Genomic DNA, 17334 nt, shown 5'->3' with positions numbered 1-17334 from the left:
CCCCAGTTTATGTACTGAGCATGACGTCACATGGTATGGAATATCCCTTTGGCCAGTTTGGGTCAGCTGTCCTGGCTGTGCCCCCTCCCAGCTTCTTGTGCACCTCCTCGCTGGCAGAGCATGGGAAGCTGAAAAGTCCTTGACTTAGTATAAACACTGCTTAGCAACAACTAAAACATCAGTGTGTTACCACATTATTCTCATGCTAATTCCAAAGCACAGCACTGTACCAGCTACTAGGAAGAAAATTAACTCTATCCCAGCCAAAACCAGGACACTCATCCTGAAAGCCAACCTGATTGTCTGGTTCTATGTCCTTTGTCATTAATCATTCTGAGGAAAAACAATCTTAATTATCTCCTCAAAGCACATATGGATAGCTTTATTGAAAAGAATGCACCCTGGCAGTTAATAAAAATCTTTTTACCTGTACAGCTATCTGCCAGCGTTCACTGTGTGTACATTTACAAAAAAATACCCTTTACTCAGTTTCTCTGTCAATATAAAGCAAACTGATTTCCTTATGAAGAACCCAGTTCAAATCAGTTTCTTCTCAGCATCTTTGTTGTTAAACATAATCTTTGCCGAAATTCCTCATCTAACATTTGGAGTTGTGTTTCACTTTATTTCACAGACCTAACTACAGCAGTCTTCAACTGCTCTGAGCCCCACAGTGCGCACGGACATATGGTGATGAGATTTGGTAATGTAAATGCAACATTCATTACAGGGTCACTGGCTGGGAGGTGGTGTTAAGATTCTGGGATCACAAAAGCTAAAAGTATGATCATGTAGTTTATTGCAAAAAGACTCAGAAATATTCACTGGTATGTACACCCACAGAGCCATAATACATATGGGTTATATTAAACAAATATTACATATCTTTAAAAAAAAAAAGCAAAAAACTCTTGAATGCCGTATTCATACATCAGTTCTTATTTTCACTAAGTTTTATTTTTATATTCAGCTTTTTATTAACAGCAAGGGCAAAGAGAGAAAGCAGGGAATAATATGGCACACACAAAAGAAAATCCCAGCTGACTGCTCACTGGTAAGCAAGAGAGAACATTTGCACTTTTAGGAAATTTTTAGATGGCTACACAATGCTGTAGGGTTTCTATGTGCTCACCTTAGTAGTAGCTACAGGTAGGACAGGTACTACTGCTTTCCTTAAATTAATGGAGTAGCTGAAAGATCAAGTTTAAAAGTCTAAAATTGCTCTTAAATTCTTATCTAAGTTAGCAGGTGAAAAAGTTTTATATTTTGAAATGTGAACATCCAATCGAGATCCTACAGAAGTCAATGGGCATTGCACATTTTCAGCATCTTTAAAAAGAATTGGAAACTTTTAATTATAAGCCAAGTATAGGCCCACAAGGCAAAAGTCTAATCCTACTCAAGTCAGTGGTAACCTCCTGACTTCAAACCTTCCCATCGATTGCAACATGGTCAAGATTTCACTGGAAAATTTTAAAAGAGGCTCCACAAGTGACTGGAGCCATATCCTTCTGGGTTGAGTGAGGTCTCGACTCCAAAAGTTGGTTTGATTTCAAAGCTTGACAGAAAGCTGCGTGAAAACACATTGAGAAGAGGACGGAGGAGCTCTACCCAAGCAACTCCATCCCCCCGTACCAGCATACTTCTCCCACAGCTGCCTGTGTGGGCCACGTGCCAGGGCCAACGTGCTTTTGTACAGACTACAAGTAATTTCCTTCACTCCTGGCAGCACCTCGTAAGAGCTAGCAACTGATGAGTAGACAACAGAAGGAATCCTGCTCGTGAACCATGCCAGACTTCTGACAACAATGTTTAACTACCCCTGTAAAGAAAAGTTTAGGGTATATGGAGATTTAGTTACAGTACATTGCAATGAATGTTCCCATCTTTGTTGCCTGTAGGACTATTAAAAAGAATTTTTTTTTCAGTGCAGCCGATGAAAATTCACCAAAGTTTCCAGTTTTGCTATGTACGTTTGGCAAACTGTTTTATGGGACTTGCAGCCTAAGACCCCAGAGAACTGCTTAGTTTTGCCAACTTTTCTCTTAGGGACAACTCATAGCATCATCACAGATTTTTCTCTTTCTGATCACAGTCCTGCACAGACGTACTGACACCAGGAACTTTCGAAATAATTAAGATCTGCAGCCCCAAGCCACAGGGGACACAGGAATGATCGCAGAATAGCTGGAAAGATTAATGATGCCTCCTTGGAACAATACAATGTAAAATGAAATGTAGATTAAAACAAAGGAGAAAATGAGGTAATTTTACTTGCAAAGTGAATTGAAAGCTGCCATTTCAGCCAGCTATCCTGCATGCTGCCTTTGGCTTTAGTTACCCAGTAATGGTTAAAATATTTTTTACTTGCATTCTCTGCAGTTCAGTGAATTAAATTACTCTATTTATTTACAGTAATTTTACCATTCTGTGTTAGGAACAATTCTAAGCATAAGCTGCTAAGAATGAGTTCCTTCAGTTTAAAGGCAAAATTCTTATTGATGTCTAGAAAGATCTGACGGACTAGTGAATAGGAGCAACTGATCAGTCATTTGAGCTTTTGTCGTACTGAAACAATTACCAAAGCTACAGTGAAAGTTGCTTTAACACAAATATGCCTGGAGCGAAATTTTTCTCCTCCTGGCTCAATGGTAACATCACAAAAAGCACATCTAAAAACCTCTCTCTTTTGAGAGAAGTTAGACTTAAGGTGTCAAACTCAGAATGCTGTGGCACATTAAACTGGGTTTCAGAGCCAGCCACTACTTCTCAAGTTCAGGTCCCGAGACCTTGTTGGAGTTCAGTCATTTTGTGTTCTCTCACTGCTAAAAACCATCATGGTGATAGTGCCAACAACCTTGATAATGGCTAAGGTGATTATAGCACTTAAAACTCAGAAAGGATGGGCAAGATGAAACCTGATCCAGGATTACTCGCCTGTATTTCCACGAGTAAATTGCATCTAAGTTGCACTTCAAGCACATAACAGCTATTTTGCAATTCGTCCTAAGTTCAAAATCACATTCCCACAATCACTGAGAAGAGGGCAGGTATTAATGCTGCTTTGGAAAAGGTTAACCTATGCCAGGATATACACTGGCCTGAAAATAAGAAATATGGCACCTCTAAACACGTGACAAGCAAAGACAAAGAGCTTCCAAAATTAGAGAGAAAATGAATCTGCAAGATGCTTCTTTCTACTCTTCCACTTTGGGCAGACTCTGCAGATGCCTGCTCTAAGCCCTGCGCTAAAGGGCTGGTATCCTCTAGGAGATGAGATGCTCATAAGATGCGATGTTTTACAGGGTGTTAGATCTACTGCATTATTTCTGAATTCTGAAAGGCTTTGTGAAATACTGGCAAGTGCTTCCTATGCAAATATTTCTGCTTTTCTACAAGGAGAACTTTGGACTTCTAAATCAACAGTTTGAATTGTTGAAATAAATCTGTATTTGTCATACTGCATTTCTATTTAGTATGTTTGCTTTCAATGGCAAAATCATATATAAGGAACATAAAAGCAAAAGGTGATCAATCAGTCACATATAAGATGAAAAATCCTTGCAAAAGTTTGGTCACAGAGTTACACCTTATGGCATGGTCAGAGTTGCTTACACATATATGCAGTTGGCACAAAAATATAAAGTAATAGTGAGTAAAAAAGTATTTCTTGGAGGAAATATTTTTTGTGTGTTCTCTTCTCTCAATCTATGAGACAATTCCCTTTTCTACATGATTTGAAATACATCAGGAACATTTTAATCCTAAATTAACACACCCTGAAGTTAGTTATTCCTCTTTTGCAACACTGTTGTAAAGACCTGCAGAAACAGAAGGATTTTCCTTGGTGTCATTTTTTTGTCAATGAAAACTATCACACTTGAGCTCATGGATTTAAGTGCACATTAATCAGTCTTGTTCACACTTGTTCAGTGAGTAGTTCCATTAAAATGAATGAACCAGCTACTGTTTCAGCAATGTCTTGATCCAGAGCCCAAAAATGTTTCTCTCTTAATCTCAGTATAACTAATGTAAATAGAAAAATACACTGTGCTATGAGCAGTGAAATCTGAAGTACAAATACACTGAACTGTATTCCAAGCTAACTTAAACTCTCTATGATTAAAAACTGGAAAAGTGAATTTCATTTCAGTGAACTGAGGTGGCATGTTGTTTATAAGGCAGCATGTTGAATCATCCCTTACTTCCAAACCTTCAGTTTTAGGAGCAGCCCAAGCAATATTTAATTACAGTTCTGTTAGCAAACCTTAAAAGTATGCTAAATTATGAAGGGATGGAATAGCTAGTAAAGTGCATGCAAATACGAAAACACCTTGTAAGACAGCCTGTTGGTGTTTTGCACTTTGCAAACTAAGGTGTATTGTAAACTCTGGAACCCTACTATCTGCAAAATGTTCTGCTTTGGGCTGTTTCATATGAGCTTCTGGTATCAAGACAGGCAGCCAGTCACCTTATTGGCTTATCTATGAAAAACAGATATTCCCGCTATTTATGTCAACACTGTGTAAATCAGCTTGAACATTTTCATTAAGGGATATAATTAAATTTTGTACCTACATACACAGTTGAATGTTTCAAAATCTACACCCTGTTATCCTCAGGCAGGGCAGAGCAACACATAAGATGAAAAGAAACTTTAACTTCTACAACAGCAATAGCTAGCACCCATCAGTTTTTACTTGAGCTCAGAGTATACAGCTATTGAAGACATTTTCAGTATTTGCAGTAACAGCTGTGATTCCTACACATGTTTTGCCAATGGGAGGACAAGCATTTTCCTCTGAGTAACTAGTCATACCTCCAAGGGGCTGCGTTAGCAACATAGGCATCCTTTTAAGGGAGTAGAGAATGCCATTTTTGCTACAATCTTGACCTAAGCCCAAAAGAGCAAGGCCTTTAGAGTCATCATTTCAAGCAGCACTACCCACACCTTTCCCCTCAGTCATGTATTAGACCTTTACTTCACCACTATGGGAAAAGAAGTATGAACAAGTTCATTTCTGCTTTTACATTTCTCATGATTTCAGCAGTTCCTGAAGTCTGATACATAGAAAGGTCTTGTTAGAGACTGATTATAGGCTGGTTGCCAGAAAGATCAAGTAAGATATTTTAAGCTTCATCAACCATATGAATGCACCTTGTCTTTTTAGAGGATGTATTTTTCCCTGAGGATTTCCAGCATTTTAAAGTTCTACTATATTAAGTAGAATTTATAATAATTTCAGATAAATTTAGGATGACTGTGAGACTCAGCACGGAAGTCCACAAAACTGGCAGTAATTGTCCAAACGTGATGTTCTTTGATGTTAAATTTCTTTAACTTGTGTGATTATATTTTCAACTGTAGCTACATTAGATAGCAATCATTAACAAAATAGTTTAAGGTTTGTTGCACACTTGATTAGCTGCAGTCAAATATTTCTTGAAAAAGCTGGTTTTGTCTTTGTGTCTCATGGCTGAACGGTAACACCAACAGCCCTCTCCCACCCCTCAACACACACACTCATGTTTTGCAGCCATATCTTCAAGTTCTTGTTATCTACTTGTATGTGTTTTCTGTTGGACAAGAGACATAATGCTCTACATCTTGCAGCTAGATACATACCGGATGGGCTGGCTAACATGCAAATGTTCATCTACTTGGCTGCCAGGAAATCCAGCTGAAAATCAAGCCTCTCATCCTCTGGCAGATGAACAAATAGGTTCAGTCCCTGGAACTACTGCAGAAGATTTTCCCTTCTGGGATCTCTATCCTACTTTTAAACTTGACTGAATTGGCCTGCAGGTTAAACAATTCTTACAAAGGGACTAACAGAGGTACCTGTGGCATGATTGCAGAAGCCTTACTTCCTCAGTGAACTGGGTTAAAAACTGACTTGCACCTGATCTCAGGAACTACTACATGTGAAGTAATGGCTGTTGAATGCAAGAATTCATTCATCTGAGCAGTTAAACTAAGGTTTACCTGGTAAACTAAGGTTTTACCAGATCACGCTCATAGGAGGCAAAAGGAGGTGGCTCTAAGTTTTAACAATCCACCTACCTCACTACCTCACAATTTCCACTATTTCACATCCTCTAAAGCCAGTGAAACCCACTGCAAAGGGCTCCACAATGGGATGTCAGTTCAAAGCTCTGGCAAGGAATAACCTTCTATGGTTGAAAATCCTCCTTCAAGTCCTTCCTATCCATACCTGAAGGAAGAATGGGATGAATAGAATAAGATGTTTATCCCTCGTACAGTGTTACTGAAATGTGTAAATTAGGAATTTCTCCTAAAATAGAAAATTGTCCTGAAAATGTTCTAAATTTTAGGTAGAAAAATGGAAAGTTAAAAAACTATAATAATGCATACCACATAATGATAAGCAGCCCTTAAAACAAAGCCCCCAAAGCCTCTAGAGAAAAATATATATTAAGTGCATGATGACATTCACCAAATTTAATTCTTCAAAATGTGTGAGCTTAGGAATGTCAAAAAGTGGAAGTGGAAGATACCAGTGCTACAGAATCTAGAATATTATCTCCCAATTATCTGCAACAGAAACAGCAGTTTCTTGTAAAACCAATGCTGTGCTCTTGTTTGTGTGCCATGTAAGATACATGCACAGTAACCATGAGTGCCACGAATAAATCTTAGGAAAAACCTGCAGTTTCTATTATTTCACAGCAACTTCAGAGCACACAAACAGCACAGGATCAGTCCCACCGTCTTCACGTTCTTTAGCAACGTCATCATTAACAGTATCTTCAAAGGAGATGCTGGCCTACCTAACTTCATTCCAGTCCCTGAAAAGTCTCCCTATGACTTCCAAGACAGCTGGGCACAGTTTTATATGAATTTTATTTCCCTTGTAGACTGATTTGCTTTTTATGCCCAAGTTAAATAATACCAAAACCCCTAAGAGACACAAAATTTCCTAGAACCTACGTTCTGCCCTGCCTTTATTGCCCCAAAGCAATCTTGAGTAGAGGCATACAAATGTAATAGACTAGTTTTTGGCAAGTTTTGCCCATCAGTTAAGTGTTTATTATCTTTTTTTTAAAGTAAAACAAATATATGTTTATTATCTTTTTTTAAAGTAAAACAAGTATGCTCAATCAAAACTGAAGCTTGGAAACATTGCTGGGAGGCTAGCTACTAAAAGGTCTACTACAGAAACACCACCAAAAAAAAGGAATTCATATCAAGTGGGACAGAGCAAATGTCCCATTAATTTCCACAATTAATATGGACAGGTCAAAACCAACACTGTAGCATGTAAGTAATTAACTGGTGATTTATTGCACATTGCAAGCTTTTCTTGGAGGAACACAGAGGACAAAATTTGCAAGCCAGTTATATTTTTACTGAAGTATCAGCAAGACATAGGGATAACTCACTAGGGCCTCAGAAGTGTAGTCTCACGCGATGGGCAATACGTGATGCAGCACATGCACTTCAGGAATGGCCGAACATGTGCACAGCCTCCCCCATTCCGCCTACTGCTGCATTTGGCATCAAGACAAAACAGAGGGTGTTGGCAAAGGCAGAAGTTCAAGAGGAAACCACAGCCTCTCTAAAGAGCAGAGATAGCAGACCCTAGAAACAAGTGCATAGGCACAGGCCATCCACAGCAGTAAATATATGGTCTAGAGCACACATGCATCCAGCAGATGCAAACCTCCTCCCACACACGAATGTGAAAACCTTCCAAATCCTTCCCCGCCTTGTTCTGTTTTGTTCAGGGAGCTCATCCTTCTCTTTAGCAGACAAAATTTCAACCTAAAGCTCTACTTACATATGATCACAAAGAAGTTTACTGTTAAGAGTAATACCTGAATGCATTAAAAAAACCCTAGTTTAATTACAGGAAGAAAACTGTGAGCATCATTTGCTCTCTCTTATGTAACTGCACATGCATAAAGTATCTTTAGCCTACACGATGACAGCTATGACAATTATGTTTTATTTAAAGAGTATGCCATTGCTTTTAGATTTAATGTGCTCACAGCATTTGAAATGTAATGTAAATATATTATTGCTGTAGTCGTGCTGTGCTTCCTGACCAAATTTCCTTAAAATGTGATGCATACACTGAGAAGACTTTCCCCCCTCCTCCAGGGATATATTAAATATCTTGGGAACACACTGCCCCAAGCAAGGGTTCTTTTCGGTATCCGTATACAAGAATATGTCCCAGAGTGTTCGCTATCCTCTGGATTTGTTCCCAGAAAAATTTCAGGAAATTTCTAGGCCTTTCTGTACAAGTAAGCTTTCCTAAAATACTCCTTGGGAATAGACTCTAGAAGCAGATGGATCACAAACATTGGAGCCCAGCAGGAAACAGATTATTAGCAAAGTCAGCATTTACACACTCGCACTTCTTTAGGACTTTGTTTTAAAAAAGTGATGAGTTATTGGTGAAAAACTAACATCATCCATTTTGCTCTTCTGATCAGTCTCTTAGTTATATCTGTGGCATCCAACTGTATTTGTCTGATATCTTCACCCTGCTTACCTTCCTGATGTTTCCTGAATTTGTGCTAGTGAGACAATGCTCTGCCTCGTTAGATTATAAATAAAGAATTAAATTTCACATCACTTTCTTGTCAATGTGAGAACACCAAAATGATTCTTGAACAAAAATGTGTCTTTTGTCCTTTTTTGAAGGAACAGCCCTTAGAGATGTAGTGAGCAGGCTATTCCAGAAAATAAAGTGGCAAAAGAGAGAGAAGTCAGTGATGAATCTCAAGGCCTATTAATTCCAGTTCCCTTAGGAATTGTACCAACTGTGTTTTGCTTGACATTACAAAAGATAGATAGGTGTGAATTATACGCTACTGGAGGTGAATATGGAAGCATATTAAAAAGTAGTACCATTTCAATTGGATTTCCCAGTTCCTGCCCTTTGAATCAGGTTTTCTTCTATCCCACATATAATGTTTATCAAAACTTTTCAACACTGGAAAGGATGAAATATAGTCACAGGAAAATAGACTGGCCAATATTTGGGGAATAGGTCTTTGATGCGTAAATATTTCTAAAAGGCTGTAACAAGAAGTGATTTTTTGAAGTATTTCATATTAACATAAAATACTTATTTACTGCATTGGACTTAAACTTATTCTGTAACTGCAGTAATTTCTTATTTACATCTGACATAACTATGGATCAAAATTGCCATGGAAACATTTGCTTGAACATAATTGTATTTGCAAGCATTCTCTCCCACTAATACTTAAACTTTTATCTCAAAGTAATCTGAGACAAACCATTGATGTATAGCTAAACAACTTGGCAGCCAGGAAAAGCAGTATTTCAACAATTCTTCAACTTATTGTCTCAGCACAAAAAAGCCCATACTCACTTTATGAAAAATATTGCAACATCTCTAGGTTGTATAAAACAAATTGCTTTTAATGCAGAAGTTTGGGCTCATATTAAAAGCATGTGGAGATTAATTTCTCTCTTTTTGAAGGTAAAATGAGTTAACTCTGCCAACACTCAGAGGAAAAGTTCTGATGCTCTTAAGTACTCTATAAAAACACCCAGACCCCAAAGTTATCTTTTAGTGACAATGTAGATATCATGTGAAACACTACATACCTAATATTTAAAATTTATTTAATAGATTATTTTTGCAAGCTTTCAGGTATAAGCAAGAAATTTCATTTCTAATTTCATTCTAAATAGGCCTTTTTAATGAACTGACATTATTTTCAGGATACAATCAACCAGTTCGATCTGATATTAGAAGCAAAGTGTCAATAAATACATGCATTTTTATACTGTTTTGCAAATGAATATTGAATAGAATACTGCCACCTTTTGGCTATGATCTGGACTTAAAAATGAGACTGCTCTGTAAAACTTCTAAAAACATTTGACATATAATGATTATTCTAAAGAATTCTATATGTCAACAGGCTAATGTTATACTTATCATTAACATATTGTTGATGTAGAATAAAACTTTTCTTACTTAACTGCATAGTATTATCCTATTATTTCTCGATAATGAGCAAGCACTTTCACAAGGGCTTTTGTCTTTCGCAAAAAAGAAGCAGACATAGCTTTGACATCAAGCTAATGGAATTACTACTTTACAATCATGGCAATTCCTCTACTGCTTAGAGTAAAATAGTAATACTTTTGTGTAACTCATACACTCAATTTCATAAATATTGATTCACTAACTGATTCTCAGAAAATTCTTACTGGGGAATTGTTGAGTCTAATATTAACATATAAGCATTTTAAAGCACAGGTGAAAGGCATATAAGTCTTTCAGCAACCTCCAAAAGAAGGGCTCTAAAGTCTCTTACCATGAACAAATGATGCCACTAGAAAAGGCAGTGCAGAAGCATACAGGGCCTGGGATTTGGAGTTAATCCCTAGCAAGTGTTCCAAGTCATTGCAGAGAGATTCTCCCAACTGTGAGCTAATCAGGTTTCAATTTAATTCATTTATGCTGCATAAATTAAAAAAGAGGATTTGATCCATCTTTGGGGAAGAGTTTGCTGATTAAAAAGTTCAGAAAAACAAGCACTTTTTTGTTTCAGTATTTGTTTTATGAATTGGGCTGACTGGCTATCAAGCTATGTGGAAGGACTATCACTTATCTAAGGGCTACTTTAAATCAGATCCTATAAGCCTACAACAAGTTTACTATGAATTCAGCCATCTAAACTGTCCATTTTTGCATTGTCAGAAAGTAACTAGTAACTTGATGAAAAATACAAAGAAAACCCTAAATTCCCCTAATTTAAAAGAAGAAAGATTCTTACCCAACTCCCTGTAAAATGCTAATGCCGTAGTTAAGCGGAACATGATTTTCAATTGTAAGCATTTTCATACAATCATGCTTTAAAGAACATGTTAAAAAGCAATAATCACAACTCATTTTGCTACTGTAAAGGCAGGGTTCTTGTATCAGCCTTTTTCCTAGTATTGAAAATACTTTATATGGAAACTTTATTAAACCATATCAGAGTTAAGCAGGGGGAATTCACTAGACTGGAAGCTTAATTTCCACCTAAAAGTATAACCATTTGAATTATATACTGACAATGACATTTTGGAATTGCAAGGCATCATTCGCATTTAGGGAAGAACAAATAGCAGGATACACAATTCATATACTTTTAGGCACCAATACACTAGTTTCCCCTCTTAAACCAATCCTATTTAAAATATCTGCATTTTTCCGAGTATTGGCTATTGGCACAGGGAGTTTTTACACATAGATCATCCTAATTTTCTGACTAAAACTATGCAGGCTCAGCTTGAAACTATTTATACAGAAAAACAGTTCTTCATAATTAAGCAAGTGTATAAACAATTTCACTTTAGACACTTTTTTCCCCCCTCGGTCCTATTCAAAACTATTTTTACAAAAATAATCTGAAAAGGACAACTAGTACTATTAACAAACTGCTTGTATTTTGGAAACAAAATTTTAAGCAGCATTTAACTTTGACAAATAGCCTTCACTAACCTTTACAAATTTGCCTGTAGGGATAAAATGACAAATGACTCTCACAGTGGGGCTTATTAGACTCCTAACATGACCCTTCAGGAAATACTACTTCAGATTATATCAGCAATTCCATTTTTCAGGGCCTAATAAAAAAATTGAAAAAAATAACCAACCAAAAAAAAACAAAACAAAAAACTCACACACACCTTCCCTGTGGGATGAAACTTTAACACATAACATCATGAACGAAAGTTGCTTCAACAACTTAAAAGGTATCACAGTTTCATAACATTCTGTGCCTGTATGTAGCTCATGATGCCTGTATTTCTGAAACGCAGTATTGTAAAACATTAGCATAGGCAACTGAAATGTTTTCAGTGTTTTGGGAGGGGAAAGGAAAATTGGACCTCTTATATTTCTTTAAATATCTTAAGGTGATTTAGCATAGTGGGGAAGATGCTGTCCTGCTGCAGGCAGTAATATTATCTGTTATGCTAATGCTCTGATCCAAATCCTGTATCTGTTTCTGATGCTCTAAAATCCACTGAAATCAATTGATCCTTCCTACTGCCTTCAACAGGTTTGGATCAAACTCCCTGAGATTATATCATGCCACAGGAGACTAGTCCACAAGGATATGATACTGGACATTTAGAAATACCAGTCTTGTTAGGCAAGGAGGGAATAATTATTGAGATCTAAGACATCATATTCTGTTGACTGAAAACGCTAATATAAATTATGCAGATCAATATTGTATTATGCGTACAACAGTGAGAAAGGAAAGTCAGCTTTCCCTTCACCTTCCTTGCTGAGGCTGCATTTAGAATGGGGATTCTGAGCCAGTTCGTACTGGGAGAGGCAATCACAGCATCTTAGTGAGTAGCTAATCTCTCTTTACTGTCAAAGGAGAGAGAAGCCCACGACCACAGGGTGAATTTTATAATTTGACAGGAGTGCCTATACCATTCCTCCTTCCACTGCTTGTTCCTAAAGCTTGTTCCAGCTGGGTCTTCACTTACAGTATCTGCTATAAAGCCTGAGTTAAGCGGTGGACTCAGTAGATGGACGTTAATAACAATATGGACGTTAATAACATATAATATGGACAATATATAACAATATATAACAATATGACAATAATATGGACGTTAATAACAATAACAAGAGGAAATGGCCTCAAGTTGCGCCAGGGGAGGTTTAGATTGGATGTAAGGAAAAATTTCTTTACTGAAAGAGTGGTTAAACATTGGAACAGGCTGCCCAGGGAAGTGGTGGAGTCCCCATCCCTGGAGGTATTTAAAAGACGAGTAGATGAGGCACTTAGGGACATGGTTTAGTGGACATGGTGGTGTTGGGTCGACGGTTGGACTCGATGATCTTAGAGGTCTTTTCCAACCTCAATGATTCTATGATTCTAAGTTAATATCTTCACTTCAGATACTCCTTTAGTAATAACAATTTCTCCTCACTGCAGGCTGCAACTTCCCTTTTTTTTATCCACTTCTTGAACTTCCTTGTTATAAAATCTTTCAAGATGCTCTTAAAACTAAATTCACTGAGAGTTCAAACTGTCCAAGCCATGTAGTACAGTCGATTAACAGAATAGAAGAGTTGGAAAGAGTTGGAAAATGCAAGAATACCTGGCTCTCAAAAACCTTAGCACAGAACTGGTAACAAATTTATAAAGGGCGTCTCGAAAACAAACCTTAGCACAGAACTGGTAACAAATTAATAAAGGGCGTCTCGAAAACAAAAAAAAAATCAAACCCAAAACAAACTTTGCCTGCTCACTGCTGTCTATATCCCACACCCTTTAGGAGTGTAGGAGAGTACCTCCTGCCCACATGTGCTCTGCTTTGAATGCATTGAGTTCATCCCACATTTTGTAAGGCAGCAATCTCTACTGTTGCATCTTCCTGCCTGTTTGGATGTGTCTAGACTGCTCTGCAAGCTCTGTGGTGTCTCTCGATCCCAGCCTCCCAAATACCAGACCGTGCCTGGACACCTGGATTTCCTACCCAAGGGAAAAAGTGCACTTAGACCTCCTTCTGATATGGAAAAAAGATGACAGGGTGCACGGGGAGTACAGAGCTCTTCATGAGCATAGAGAATTTGTTTCCTTTTCTAGCCATGAGCTACTTACTGTCCTTTTTCTGCCTTACCTATCTGTAATACTTCAACTCATGTCCTGTTTCGTGACTTGTTCCAGCGAATGTTTTAGTTGCTGTTTCTCTTACCCATTTTTATCCCTATTTGGATCTGCTGTACCATCTCCCACATCGTACCCCACAAAAATTGTCCTCAGCTTATTTCTTTGAGCTGCCTTTGCATAATTTATTATGTCCATATGATCTTCTAGTAATATTCTTACACAACTTTATCTCATGTATCAATCATCCGTTCTACATATTGTCCCAAAATTCTCACAATGAATGTAGGCTACTGCAGCTGTGGAAGAACAATGCCTTCAAAGACAGCTCTCAAACAAAAGAAGATAAATGAACATCTTCACCACAACCCCCGCCCCCGTGAGAAATTCTGCTTTCCACTGTGTTAGACTCATTACCGACTGGAGGCCCCTACAACAATTAAGTACTGCAAGAGACCAGACTGAGGTCAGATCTTTTCCTCTTTCCTTGGTTCTGCCACCAATCTATTGTGCTAGCTCTGAGTAAGTCTTTATCATCTCCCTGCTTCAATTTTCCTCCTCAACAAATGCGCCTAAAATGTTATCCCTCCTGGAGAAGTTAATTTGAGATGAGTACAGGGAGCACTGTAAGACTGGAATGTTTTTCTTGTAGTTAGCATGGTGACTCAGTCCACTTCCCATGGACAAAGCCCGAGAGCAGTGATGGTTTCTTTTTGTATTTTCAGGCATCTTTGGTGCATTACTAGGGGGGGGGGGGGGGGGGGGGGGCAATTTAAACAAAAGCAGGCAGCTGATAACTGGGTCTATACCTGTGTGAATGTCCAAAACTGAACTTTTGAACTCTCAGGAAGACTGCTGCTTCCTACCAGCAACCAGTACAGTCTGGCTATAAATTTTGATAAAACCAGGACTAAAGAATTGCACATCCCAACTCCTCCAGTTAATACAGAGACAGAACCCCACGTAGGAGGCTGATCATGCACTGTGTTTCTCCACATAGACAACCTGAGAAAATGAGAGGCTAGGGGCCTCAAAGAAGGATTCCCTGAAAAGACATGGCTTTGGAAAGAAGAAAGGAGCCTGGAAAGAAGGTGGTGAAAATCCCAGCTGGAGGAAAGATCTTGGAGATGAGGGGGTATGTGTGGAAATGACTGCCAGGGAGTGCTCAGGGGCCTTGGTCTGCAAAGCCCGAGGCCAGTAACTGTGAGCAGCAGCACACCACAATCCAACTCAACTTTGGCCCCAGCATTCCCGGACCAGCAACGACCTCCCTGACGGAAAGGGAAGCCAAGACCTACTGAACATAATGCTGGGGGGGGAACAAGTGCGTGTGAGATAATCTAGTGTAGGGTAAAAGCTCTAATCTTGTTGGTTCTTGAATAAATCCAAGTACCCAGATCCACTATGGGCTGTTGGTTACTCTGCCTTGCCCATGAACATCACAAGCTAGTATCCTGCAGCCTGTAGCAGAGTCCCATCCTTTCTGAACAAGTGCTGTCTGTCTGATGCAGAAGGCCATGGAAGTATTAGACTAATTTGAATACAGCTTTCTTGTAGGATTTGCCACGGTGACTGTGACCATTATCACTCTGCAGCTGTATCTACATTACTTCTGAAGACAGGTACAATAAAGGCATCCAAAGGTGAAATATCCTGCCTGTATTTATACAGCATGCTCATATGATGTCTCCAGATTGCCCTTAAATCCACACTATATACCCCAGAGGGCTCCCACAGCAAAGGCATCTAGCACTACCTGCAAGTATTCACCACCACCCCTTCCCAAGCTACTCACTTCTGCAAAGCTACTGCAAGCAGGCAGGACTAGATTTGCCAGCCCTAGTCCTGCCCCATAACAGAATGGGACAGGAGAATGGGTATGGGGCTGGGATCTCTGACACCCCATCCTCCATGTTACTGGAGCCAGCCTAGACCCCAATTAACAGGGCAGGCTGACAGCAGAGTGATTAACGAACGATCCTGAGAAATGACAAATTATTTCTTCAGTAAATGCAGGTAAACATGCAGCTGCCAGGGAACCATCTATTTAAAGAGTGCCCCTGTTTTTAATTGTAAGCTCTTCCTAAGATACCTGAAACCAATGTCCAGATCATTTTCTCACAGCAACATTTATGGTTTGGATAGAGGAACATTGTCAACTTACTTGCCACACCTGCCTTGTCCACTTGCCCAGATGACAACCCCAAGCCTCTCTTTAAATTTTGTCTTGCTGCAAGAGAGTAATACCCCATCCTTCTGGGAGCTGAAATGAGATATTTGGCAACCTAGGTCAGGGTGCATGGTGGGCTGGTTTATGCCAAAAAAATGTAGGTGGGAAAATAATGAGAAGAGGAGGAGATACAGCTCCCTTCTGCTTGGTTATCATTCTGAACCATTTTCTAACGTGTTTAAGATTTGGCCAGGCCCACCACCCGATTACAAAGCTATGGATTTTGAACCTAAAAAAGATGAAACATGTATCAAGCATTAGACATCTCTTTTCCCGTTTTTCCCCTTAAACTCTTGGGGCAGCTTACTTGAGCATTAATTTATTGTGGGATTGATCTGTCTGTCTATTTGCGCTCCCGTTAGTAGGGCTTTTAGGAAGGTTGTGAAATGTTTATGTTAAGAGCTGTAGACCTCTGGATCAGAGCTGAGTGGTTCCTAATGAACCTAGAGAGAAAGCAGGGCATGCACAGTGTTTAATTTGGGTACTACTTTTGCTCAGGTATTTTAAAATTCTGTATTTAGGAGTCACATTTAGGGTTGTGAATGTTACACATCTGCAGCCCTTATTAGAGAAATATGGTATCCATAATGTGCCATAATTACTGAAAGGAAGATGACCAGTTTCATCAAAGTTGGATTTAAATAATGCAGTAACTAAATAAAGAAACTAATACAGTACTAAATAAAGAAGTAACAAAACATTTATAATATAATAAAAGAAGAAAACACAACAAAAATTAATTAATCGCAAGCTGGTAAACTTCTGCAGGCACTACCTAACATACATGAACATGATAAAAAATGATTTTACCCTCCCTTACTCGGAAAAAGCTCAAAAAAAAAATCTTCTGTTTCAAGAAATGCACCCACTTGCTATATAATGCTTGCAGTTCGCAACCCTTACACTAAATTCCTCGTGAAACAAATATCCTCTCCATTTTCTATGTATTAAAAAGATTTTAAAAACATTTTAAAATATTAACACTTGGAGGTAAACATCTTAAGCCAAAATAGTTCCAAGCCCTGTTTCCTGAACAATGACAAGAGGAGCAAATTTTTAAAGCCACAGTCAGAAAATATATCTGAAACAAAAAAAGACCATAAAACAGGAACAAACATCATTAAATTCATGGCTACAACAAGGTTTGTATCAAATTTAGATAGTTTTAAAATTATGTTAAAAAGCCTGGTGATATAAGTATCTGTATCACTTTCAACTCACATTTTCATGTACCATCATTCCACAAATGTTTAATGTTTCATAACTGAACCTAAACTGATCCAACGGTCAAGGACTGAGAAAAGATACAGTAAGAGCTGTTTGCTGTTCATCAGCATGTAGAGTTCTTTCCATATATAAACTTATAAAATAATATTCACTACAAGGTGTTGTACACTGATTATATTGGAACTTTTTCATAATAACCTATTATGTTTCCCCAAATACTTCCTGGGGATATAACATTTAAA

Source organism: Aptenodytes forsteri, unplaced genomic scaffold (assembly GCF_000699145.1).
Source record: "Aptenodytes forsteri isolate BGI_AS27 unplaced genomic scaffold, ASM69914v1 Scaffold421, whole genome shotgun sequence".
Lineage (NCBI taxonomy): Eukaryota > Metazoa > Chordata > Aves > Sphenisciformes > Spheniscidae > Aptenodytes > Aptenodytes forsteri.
The sequence above is the reverse complement of the archived record's forward strand: the minus strand, read 5'-3'. Positions refer to the sequence as shown.